Below are 12,698 nucleotides of genomic sequence, written 5' to 3'. Positions count from 1 at the left end.
GTCTATGGAAAAAAAAAAACATATTTCAAGATTGTTAAAATTATACGGATATAAATATTAACTAGTAAACATATCTCGTTGATACTGCACAAAAATATAAACACGGCAATGAGTGACTGTATTTAGACTATTTAACATTCTAAATTCAGCTTCTGATTTAAAAATTTAGCAGGGCCCCCCCTAATGGAAATGTCTGGGCACGCCTATGGTCATGGGATGATCATTTGGTAGTTAATATAGTTCACTACTGACACTGCCTATGTGAACCGACTTCGCACAGTCGTGTGCATGGATGCGGTGCACTCGCTTGTGTTTATTAACTGTGAAGACAGCCTATCGCTCTTATTCTCTTTGGAGATCCGAGAATCGTGCGGGATTTAGAGGCAGCCTAACATCTAAAAGTCGTTCATTCTTCGCAAGTAAATGTTGGAAACCTTGAATTTTTATCGTGGTCCTTGTTGCAGGGAATATTAACAGTCAACACGGAACAACCATACTAGGTTAAATTGCTTTATCTTTTGTTTCAAGAACTAAAAACTGCATAGTCGCAAATGAGTGCTGAAATTCACAACCTTAGTTTCTATTCCAAAAAATACACACGAACACGCGCATAAAGGAAGCACACACAAGGAATTTTTGTAACCATGCTTCTTTTAGTGCTACCAAAATAATTCAACATTGGCCAAAATTATTTCAAAGTATAATATTTTGCCATTATAATCAATGCGCCACTCTGTTAATACACCATTCCATAAATTCTGAACTAACCCAATATTCGTAAATATTCTTTCTTATTTATGTTATTATGTTGAAGAAATTTCTATGTTTTCGTCATAATTTAAACTTAATTTTTGATGTTGGCATTTCTCAACGGCTCTTTTTTTTTGAGAGACCTAAGATGCACATAAAGTTCTGCCATTCCCGATTACATCCGAACAATTCACCTTCGGCCAACTTCGGGATTTGTTTTATTTTTGCGTAGGAAAAATGAATTCAAATATTAAAAGTGGTCGGTTAGGTTAGCTATATTAAAACACTTTAAAACACAATGGATGGTTAGTTAGGTTAGTATAGCTACATTAAAATAAACAGAGAAATATAAATATATATAAATAAACCCGAAGTTGGCCGAAGGTGAATTGTTCGGGTGTAATCGGGAATGGCAGAACTTTATGTGCATCTTAGGCTTCCCCTTTTTTTTAGTGACGTCCTGCCAGCGAGTTGGCCCCCCTGAGTCCACGTGCGCGCCAGCAGCTGCGAGCCAGGGCAGCCAACTGCGGCGGCAAAGACGCGCATGTGCGCCTCCCTGGGGCCTGGGAACCTCCGGAGACAGTTTCCAGAGGCCCGGAAACTGGGTCGCTCAACAACACTGCGCATGCGTGCGAACACGCCTACACCGCCTCCAGCTTTCTCTGCGGCCAGCGGACCCACGGGACAGCAGGAGTGACACAGACGTTCCTCTGGTTCTCGCAGTCGGCCGAGTCATGCGAACTGAATCTGCTCTGCAGCCACAGTAACGTTCTCCTTATATACTTCAATAACTAATCCATGAGTACACCATGGGCGTCGCAAGGATATATTTTTTGGGGGGGACTGCAATTGATTTAGTTGTTGAGGAATATCCATCCCATGGAAAAAAAAGCGGGGGGTCCGGGGGTCCTCCCCCGGGAAAATTTGGGATTTGAAGGTGCAAAAAGGTGGTTTTTTTAGGCATTTTTCTTTCCTAAATTTTCTAATTATAGTGGGTTGCAATATATAATTAATTTTTTATAAAAAATATTTTCAGAGAACAAATTTGTAAAAACAGTGCTCACATTACCACAATTGGACTAAATGCACCATGCGCAACATATGGGTTATATCACGAAAATCATATTTTTAATATAACTACGAAACTAAATATATTATTGGAGGGGACGAAATTGAAGACTTTTATTATTGGGGGGGGGGGGGGGGCGTTTCCTCCCCGTCCCCCCTGGTTGCGACGGCCATGAGTACACAAAGCTCATTAAGTCGCAAATTTAAACCATGGGTGTGCCAGAATCTTTTAAAAGTTATCACACAACAGGCACGTGTTTACTTCACACGCGGACCTCGGCCGAATATGGCCATTCATTGGAAACGTTACAGAATGAAGTTCATTAATTATTATTAATAATTATTAATAATTATTAATTATTATCTCTCAGACACACTCCATTGTTGGTTTACGTTTGACCCAGACTCCTGCCGGTGGACAGCACGGCCCCCAACACCCGCCTATACCCTGTCGACCTGGCGATGTCCTGGTTGGCTGTAGAGATGTAGCAAACCGTATGTATTCGTTACTGAGTAACGGGTGCGCCGTCTATATACGAGTAACGAAACGTTACACACGGCTGCATTTCGTTACTCGTATTTTTCGTATGTTTCACGCATGCGCGCGCATGTTCGATGAATTTACGTTACAAAGAACGATGTTTGTTTATTAAGTAAAGTATAATTTGGAAATTCGTCGTCCAAGTTTTTTACTGTTTATTAAAGGTATTGTGTGTGTAGACAAAGTTTGAGATTGGAACAGAAACAACGTAAGAAAGTATTGTTTACAAATTAGAAATATGTAAATTTTTGTTTTTTATAATCGCGTATTTTCACGTTTTTTTGTTCTTATCTTAAAAGAGATGATATAAAAAAGCCGCTCTAATGAGATTTAATTGTTTCTTGGTTAACAAAAACTGTTAATTATCAAATATTGTTAATTGTATATATTCTATTTATTATTATTTACGCGTACGCAATACGACTCGATTCGTTGCATGTTATGCGGTATCAGAAGTAACGAGTAACGATACGATAGTAACGAGTACTGATTGTTATAGTAACGAATACATACGGGTACGCTTTTTTTCGTTACTTTTACACCTCTAGTTGGCTGAGACGCTGTTACCATTGAATATATATAACTTATAGAAGTCGCGAGGGGATACGATTTATTCTGCCAGTTTTGGAATCAAAACTGAGGTAGTTGCAAGCTCCCCCGCCAGACAGCTCTGCTTTCGAAAAGAAGGCACTCGTGGTTAGTGTCTCCCACGCTAGAGCGCTATAGTATCGCTTGTCTCAAGGTCGCGCGCGTATTATCTCTCTCTTTCTCTCTCTCTCTCTCTCTCTCTCTCTCTCTCTCTCTCTCTCTCTCTCTCTCTCTCTCTCTCTCTATCTCTCTATCTTTTGTATTTTGTTTCCGTTGCTGTGTGGAGGGCCAGCGCATTGACAAGGCGGGAGGTTATGCTCGTCAAAACGATACGTAAATATATTGAACACAAATGTATTTTGTTTAAAGAACCGAAAGCAAAAAAAATATTCCTTGAAATATTACACAATTATTTAAAAAGAGCCGCATATATCAGTACTTCATTGGTGTTGGATTCCAGATGGTGTAATAAATATTGTATTTGAATAAAAATCGGTCCAATTGGAAATAAAATAAATATTTTATTCACCAAATTAATTAAAGTACCTCATAGAATCCACTTTAATATAATTCAACCAAATGTACGCAAAGAGGAAATTATAAAATACCAGACACTGTTATATAAATAGTTGATCAGTGTAAATCTGTGCACGAACTTAGTCATGCATTAATAAAAACTTTAGTAAGCTCTAACACAAGAAACTCGTTTTTATCGGGGAAAAATATTGTATGTCAAAGAAATAACTAAACAGTAAACATGTACATACATAATATTTATGTTCGCATACGTGCAGTGAATATTATTTTGCAGTGATAAATTAATATTTTATTAACATGGCTAGATCTAAAAAAAGTTTATACAAAATTTTAAAAATATTTACTACCTATACTTTTCAGAAGTAAAGTTGGTTTGTAAATTCTCCTTCAGGAGCATTATACAACACAGTGCATTAAATTGCGTTTCAAGTCAAATAAAAAAAAAATTAAAAATGGGTGGAAGTAAAATAAAAATACCACAAACAAATGATTATACGTACTATTTTATCATCTTTATAATTTACAAATAATGAGGGCCCAGTAACTTTGAGTTAAGTTGGTGTATAAAACTCTAGCGAAAAACAGTTCTCTGTATTCTAGAGTTGTTTGAAGAGTTTATTTACATGCACAAAAACTTTCAATGTAAAAAAAGCCACATAATTATCCTACCATAGTAGGTGACATTTTTGACAGTTCGTACAACGAAATTTGTGACTTTGACATATGAATTATATGAAGCATTAAGAATTTGTGAAGCAATAAACAAAACTAACACATATTCATGTAGTGCAAGACTAGCTAATCATGTATTAATAACTTTTGTTTATTTTACAGTAAAATATTCAGCGGCCAAAGACTTAATCCGTTGCAATAAATGTAATCTAAAGCCATCTTAAGTGAAACAAACTGTGGCTAAATGAGGCCCAGTAATTTTGAGCGAAATTGTAATCGTGCAAGTTCCCATGTACCACAGCTGTATTTACCTTATATTATATGTATATGCATAATAAATTTAAATATCACTTAACAACTTAAAAAAAACAAAAACAGAGTACAATATAAATTTCAAAGAATTATTTCATTCTAAATATCAGTATATAAAACTCTTCCATTGCGTATAAAAATTTTTACCTTTTACTTCCGTACATTCTTAACGATACGAAACATGCACAATGCCATCTAATGACATTTAACAAAACTATTGTGTTATTGTCCCTAGGTATTCGTTACGTATACGTTTTATACGTTAAGTAAAATATTTCATTGTCGAGCTTTAGCAAACGACTTACACACGTGCAATCACTGACCCGTATAGAGGAAAGTTTATAAATCAATGACTCGTTAGAAAATGTACGTGTTTGTTTCATCATCTGTGAAATATGTAAAAATATGATCGTGTAAAACGCAGAGGAATAATCAACTGTCATATGTCAGGACTGAGATTATTTGTCAGAAACGTTTGTTGAAAGCTTTCAAACTAGCAATAGTTCTAATGAAGGAATAAATAGCCCAGTCAAAATATGCTAACATTTCGCTTGTACTCGGATTAAATCCGATATTTTTGTTACACTTTGCACGTATTCAGTAGTGTCCAGGGGAATTAAAATCAAAAGTCATGATGAATAGGAAGTGAGGTAGTCAGAAACTAGAAAGGATTATAAAAAAAGGCATTTGTTTTTGATTTTTAAAACAATATCTCGTAAATGAGTAACCTTAAAAGAAAAAAGGTTTTAATAAAAAATGAAAGAGTATTAAAAATCCTATAAAAATTATTTTCACTTTTTCATTTTTCTAATATTGTTTGAGATAGTTTCACTTAAAAAATGAGTTTTTTTTATTTATCTCAAACCTTTTTCCTATAGCAACTGACCTATATATTTGTGAACCGTGCCTCTTGTATGCCAAATGCTGTCACTTGACTTTACAAGACATGTTTAAACTAGAGTCCATGATGACCCCAGAATTAAACATGTTTACATGTCAGGGTTACTTCTCAAAGAAAAGAACTGATAGCGTTTGGTCAGACAGACCACAGAACAGACTTAAATGCGTAACATGAAAATTGTTGGAAGCCTCACACGAGGACGAGGATTCACTGACAAGTTCTTGAGCGAGTGGACCTTGGGAATGACTGCATTTGCATCTGCTCATCATTGAAGAGTTATGCGCTACTCATTTTATATCTTTGAACAACTAGATTTCTGACAATATCGAAGAAGTAGGGATGCCACAGATTAATATAAGATCTCTGCTTAGCTAAATAATCACCCACCATTTCCTGGAACACAGCAAATCATCTATATAGCAACTGGACTAGTAGGGGATGCCACAGTTACCTTTTTCAATCTATAGTAATCGGCGAGCAATCAATACAGAGTAATGTTGGAAAAATTCTAATCAAGCATTGTCACGAAAAGATCAAGCTCTCCCTCGGGCGAATATTAGCTTCACTATTACATTCAATTGTAATAGCTCATTTATCATTTGTTAGTTTTCCAGAGGATAACGATAAGTGAAGAAAAATAGGATGACTTGATCATGTATATGCAGTATGAGTTGGCTCCATTTCATTTAGCTCTCTTTGACGAAGCTGGGATACGCAAAACCAAGAAAGCAACCCTGTACATGTTTTATGTGACGAGGGAGAATTTGGACTTGGAGAACCCTGACTTTGTTCTTAATGGTGGATTCTTACTACACAGTCATATAGCCGATAAGAGGTACTGATTCCTCTATTTGCCCAAAATATGTCAATTACATTATCATTTCCTATTTATCATGACTGTTGATGTGACGTTCCGTGCAGACCACTGAACAATTGAAACACAAAATCATAAACATCGGATTGAAATATACTTTGACTGGGCTAGAAGTCTATAACACCTCGTGTTTAAATGAGTACCTAATTTTTAGAATCTCAATATAAGTGTCTTCCAGGTGAATTTTTTTTCTGGATACATAATAAAATATTTTTGAATTTAAATTGTTCATAACTTAAGTAATAACGGTAGAATTCAAAGTATTTTAAACAGTTTTATCTACTTAAAAAAAGTACGGAGGTGGTTGTGTGGATCAATGTTTACCACGTTTTTGTTTTTATTTTTGTATAAAACAAAAGTTCGAACTTATGTTTTTCTTACACTAATCCACTTAAAAAGTATGTTCTCTGGTAAATAAACGCAAAATTTTTCACATGACGTTTTTTGACAGCGATCATTAAGCTACTAACATCTTAATATTGTAAAGTAATAACCAAAAAAATACTAATGCAGCTGCAGTCTATCTACTCACAAATAATTAATTGTTTAGTTATTTCTTAAGCACATTTTGCAATCTATCTTAAAATTTTGTTGAAACGCTTGCCAAACAAATGCATTTTATGACAGACGACGTGGGTAATACTTGGCTAAAACTTTGCGTTTATTAAAATTTACATCGAAAATTAACTAGCGTTCACTCGGTTTTAGTCAAAATGATGAAATTAAAAATATGTGGTTGCTGTAATATAATTAGTTTTTTAAAGTAATTAAAACGTGGCTATTTTAAATATAATAGAAAAGAATTCTTTACTAATTCATATTAAATAATTAGGACTTTCCTCGCATACTTGCGTCAACTTTTTTTTACACAGTATATAACTGATAAATAATGTAAAACAAAATTGGCAAGTTATAATTCACAACTTCCCTATCATTATTTTTAACTGGAAAACGGAACATTGATGTGCCTTGTGAACCGATCCTCGTATTCTGACAACCCGTGTACGCACATTTATTACCCTTCAGCATGTCTGAAATTATAAAATTATCAATGCGAAATAAAGTTAAAATAAGTAGGTATTTAACTTTTAAATTAAATCATATTTTAAACTCAACACGGACTGAAGGCCTGATACAAAGTTCTTAGGAGCTAATTTTCACTTTACTAGGGTACACAATCCCTCGATACAGTGATCCCAGTAACTGTCTTCTCCCGGGGTTTCGTGGCTCTCAAAGGCAGTGGTAAGGAATACTTATCGTCAAGGTCGCCGAACGGTGCTGATACCAGCTTCCCGTATTTGGGAGGGTGACTGGCTGGTTAACCTAGTACGCCCTAAGACCGCTAGGGGCGTGCGCTGTCGATACCCAGCGATTGAAGCGATCGCAGCGGCGGAGCTTGGAACTACAACAATTCTTCTGCGAAACCGGACAGAAAATTTAACCTGGGCTCGCGACTTCTATACATTATATATATTCAATGCTGTTACAGAAGTCGGGTTAGCGGATGTGTGTCACTGGTGGCCGATAAGTACTCTATCAATAAAGACTTTCCCAACCACGTCTAAGGAAACAATACCGTCGGATGACGCACACTGTGCTTATCGCAGATATCGTGTCCCGTAACTCGAGAGCACTCTCAACTTCATGCATCAGTCATGTCTTAATCGTTTTCCCTTTCACCAAATCGTATCATGATATCACTATAAGTATCACCAACGACAACAACAACAACAACGATATTATGATTCAGTAATTTAAAAGATTCTTGTTGGTCGTGGTTGCTAGAAAGTCTCTCTCACGAGGCATGAGACGTGAGTCAGTTGTGGTCGAACTAGGCGAGGAGAAGGGGAGGGAAAATAAGGTGCAAAAGTGGAATATAACCTCTTTCCCCAAAGTTATTAAAATATTTGCAAATATCAGTGAAGACAGTGCATTACTGAATGAGAAACTACGTCTCCTACGTACTACTGTCATGTCAGTGTGTGTGTCAATAGTGATGCAAGTTATTTTTGAATACACGTAATCAAATTTTCAAATTTTTCAATTTCTTTCAAAATCTAAATCCTCCACTTCCACGCGTAGAAAAAAAAATCCTGTATCCACCCCTGGTACGAGTCATGGACTGTACTTCACTTCCGCTGATTCATGGTTACCGAGACGTTTAACAAGTGATTGTGACCTCTATTATTATTTAACTATTTTATATTAAAATTAATATTTTTATTAACTAAATAAACATAACAATGTAATTAGGACTCTAGAATCAATACAAATAATAACAATTTTTAACTAAATTTAATATAGCTCACCAAACAAATCTATTTCTAGTTCGATTTTAAATTGTTTTATTATTTAGGATATAATTATATCATTACTGGCTAATAACCCGCGGATTCTCTCGTGCATTATGGGGGTATTACTAATGTCTTACCATTGTTATAAAAGTATTTGAAACATTGTAGAAATGTTTACTAAAGAAATAGAATAATCTGTCTGGCGTATAAAAGATTTAATTCTCAACAAAACAGTTTAAGAATGATATTTTCTGAAGTGGTTATTTATTGGTGTTTTTTATTTTCAGTTTAGATCAAGTTTCTGATTTTATAAATCTGGTTTAAGTGTGTTCGATTTTCTATTTTTAATATAGCCGATGTTCTGGCACGCAGCCGGCTGCAGGGCGCCAACAGCTGCTGCAGCTACTGCAGCTCCTGAAGATACTGCAGCTACTGCAGATACTGCAGCTCATGCAGCTCCTGCAGCTACTGCAGCTCATGCAGCTCCTGCAGCTAATACAGCTACTGCAGCTCCTGCAGCAACTGCAGCTACTGCAGGCACTACTGCTACTGCAGCTCCGGCATCAGCTACTGCACCTACTGCAGCTAATACAACTACTACAGCTCCTGCAGTTACTGCAGCTCCTGCAGCTCCTGAAGATACTGCAGCTACTGCCCCGTGGTCCTGTGGGAGGGACGAGAGCAACCCTCTTATTATACTCTAGCATTTAGAACAAATTGTACAGATATACAGCTATACCCCACAGCATTTAGGTTTACTTATTAAAACTTCACAAAAACATTCAAATAACTTTTTAAGGAACCATATTTTTTTTCGTTTAAAATTTCGAAATTCTCCTATTAACTAGGAGATATTCCATAGAACTCATCCGTCTGCCGCTCCAGAAAAGCAAAACTTCTGTGCAAATTTGTCTCGCGATGCGCGCATCGAGTGACGTGCCGTGAAGGCGCCCGCCTGGTCACTGTAAGTGAGGCGGTGCTTCTAGCGCGGTGTCCCCTCGAATTGTGAACTGGCGCAAGGTCATCTCGTCGTGAGTAGGGCATTTATGGCATTTGAGCGTACCGTAACATATGGCGGAGGAACTAAAGAAAAAGGTGAAATACAAAGCATTGGGGTACTTTCAATAATCCTTACCAGGCATTTTTATTCCTAAAAATTATTCTATACGCACAGGTTTGAGCAATTTTCACACTTCTAAAAATTCTGTTTAAAAACATAATCCAGACCACTACTACTGATCAGCCCTCAGCGCAATCTTAAATGATTTTCGTAGACAGACTTCAAACGGACATCTGGAATAGTTTTATAAATGGTGTGGTGTCTCCTGAAGCTATTGACGCAGCGTGGTGCTCAGGAAGCTGAGGACTCGGGTCGCAGCTACAGTCTCTACTGATGTCGACAGCTGCGTGTCCCGTGTGAGCGGTCACACGGCATTACGCAAGCGACATTTCCTTCCCTGTCGCCGTGACTTCCTCCTTGCAGCAGTGAGCCCCTGCCAGCCAGGCCAGAGCTAGGCCTGTGGGTGGCGGTGACACGTGTCAGCGCCTGTCGCCGTGACTTTTTCCTTGCAGCAGTGAGCCCCTGCCAGCCAGGCCAGAGCTGGGCCTGGGGGTGGCGGTGACACGTGTCAGCGCCTGTCATTGTGACTTCCTCCTTGCAGCAGTGAGCCCCTGCCAGCCAGGCCAGAGCTGGGCCTGGGGGTGGCGGTGACACGTGTCAGTGCCTGTCGCCGTGACTTCCTCCTTGCAGCAGTGAGCCCCTGCCAGCCAGGACAGAGCTAGGCCTGGGGGTGGCGGTGACACGTGTCAGCGCCTGTCATTGTGACTTCCTCCTTGCAGCAGTGAACACCTGCCAGCCAGGCCAGAGCTAGGCCTGGGGGTGGCGGTGACACGTGTCAGCGCCTGTCATTGTGACTTCCTCCTTGCAGCAGTGAACACCTGCCAGCCAGGCCAGAGCTGGGCCTGGGGGTGGCGGTGACACGTGTCAGCGCCTGTCATTTTGACTTCCTCCTTGCAGCAGTGAGCCCATGCCAGCCAGGACAGAGCTAGGCCTGGGGGTGGCGGTGACACGTGTCAGCGCCTGTCATTGTGACTTCCTCCTTGCAGCAGTGAACACCTGCCAGCCAGGCCAGAGCTAGGCCTGGGGGTGGCGGTGACACGTGTCAGCGCCTGTCATTGTGACTTCCTCCTTGCAGCAGTGAACACCTGCCAGCCAGGCCAGAGCTGGGCCTGGGGGTGGCGGTGACACGTGTCAGCGCCTGTCATTGTGACTTCCTCCTTGCAGCAGTGAACACCTGCCAGCCAGGCCAGAGCTGGGCCTGGGGGTGGCGGTGACACGTGTCAGCGCCTGTCATTTTGACTTCCTCCTTGCAGCAGTGAACACCTGCCAGCCAGGCCAGAGCTAGGCCTGGGGGTGGCGGTGACACGTGTCAGCGCCTGTCATTGTGACTTCCTCCTTGCAGCAGTGAACACCTGCCAGCCAGGCCAGAGCTGGGCCTGGGGGTGGCGGTGACACGTGTCAGCGCCTGTCATTTTGACTTCCTCCTTGCAGCAGTGAACACCTGCCAGCCAGGCCAGAGCTAGGTCTGGGGGTGGCGGTGACACGTGTCAGTGCCTGTCGCCGTGACTTCCTCCTTGCAGCAGTGAGCCCCTGCCAGCCAGGACAGAGCTAGGCCTGGGGGTGGCGGTGACACATGTCAGTGCCTGTCGCCGTGACTTCCTCCTTGCAGCAGTTAGCCCCTGCCAGCCAGGCCAGAGCTAGGCCTGGGGGTGGCGGTGACACGTGACAGTGCCTGTCGCCGTGACTTCCTCCTTGCAGCAGTGAGCCCCTGCCAGCCAGGCCAGAGCTAGGCCTGGGGGTGGCGGTGACACCTGTCAGTGCCTGTCGCCGTGACTTCCTCCTTGCAGCAGTGAGCCCCTGCCAGCCAGGCCAGAGCTAGGCCTGGGGGTGGCGGTGACACGTGACAGTGCCTGTCGCCGTGACTTCCTCCTTGCAGCAGTGAGCCCCTGCCAGCCAGGCCAGAGCTAGGCCTGGGGGTGGCGGTGACACGTGTCAGTGCCTGTCGCCGTGACTTCCTCCTTGCAGCAGTGAGCCCCTGCCAGCCAGGCCAGAGCTAGGCCTGGGGGTGGCGGTGACACGTGACAGTGCCTGTCGCCGTGACTTCCTCCTTGCAGCAGTGAGCCCCTGCCAGCCAGACCAGAGCTAGGCCTGGGGGTGGCGGTGACACGTGTCAGTGCCTGTCGCCGTGACTTCCTCCTTGCAGCAGTGAGCCCCTGCCAGCCAGGCCAGAGCTAGGCCTGGGGGTGGCGGTGACACGTGTCAGTGCCTGTCGCCGTGACTTCCTCCTTGCAGCAGTGAGCCCCTGCCAGCCAGGACAGAGCTAGGCCTGGGGGTGGCGGTGACACGTGTCAGTGCCTGTCGCCGTGACTTCCTCCTTGCAGCAGTGAGCCCCTGCCAGCCAGGCCAGAGCTGGGCCTGGGGGTGGCGGTGACACGTGTCAGTGCCTGTCGCCGTGACTTCCTCCTTGCAGCAGTGAGCCCCTGCCAGCCAGGCCAGAGCTGGGCCTGGGGGTGGCGGTGACACGTGTCAGCGCCTGTCGCCGTGACTTCCTCCTTGCAGCAGTGAGCCCCTGCCAGCCAGGACAGAGCTAGGCCTGGGGGTGGCGGTGACACGTGTCAGCGCCTGTCGCCGTGACTTCCTCCTTGCAGCAGTGAGCCCTGCCAGCCAGGCCAGCGCTAGGCCTGGGGGTGGCGGTGACACGTGTCAGCGCCTGTCATTGTGACTTCCTCCTTGCAGCAGTGAGCCCATGCCAGCCAGGACAGAGCTAGGCCTGGGGGTGGCGGTGACACGTGTCAGCGCCTGTCATTGTGACTTCCTCCTTGCAGCAGTGAACACCTGCCAGCCAGGCCAGAGCTAGGTCTGGGGGTGGCGGTGACACGTGTCAGCGCCTGTCATTGTGACTTCCTCCTTGCAGCAGTGAGCCCCTGCCAGCCAGGCCAGAGCTAGGCCTGGGGGTGGCGGTGACACGTGTCAGCGCCTGTCATTGTGACTTCCTCCTTGCAGCAGTGAGCCCCTGCCAGCCAGGTCAGAGCTAGGCCTGGAGGTGGCGGTGACACGTGTCAGCGCCTGTCATTGTGACTTCCTCCTTGCAGCAGTGAGCC

This window comes from Bacillus rossius, assembly GCF_032445375.1.
Source record: "Bacillus rossius redtenbacheri isolate Brsri chromosome 4 unlocalized genomic scaffold, Brsri_v3 Brsri_v3_scf4_2, whole genome shotgun sequence".
In the NCBI taxonomy this organism is placed as follows: domain Eukaryota; kingdom Metazoa; phylum Arthropoda; class Insecta; order Phasmatodea; family Bacillidae; genus Bacillus; species Bacillus rossius.
The sequence above is the reverse complement of the archived record's forward strand: the minus strand, read 5'-3'. Positions refer to the sequence as shown.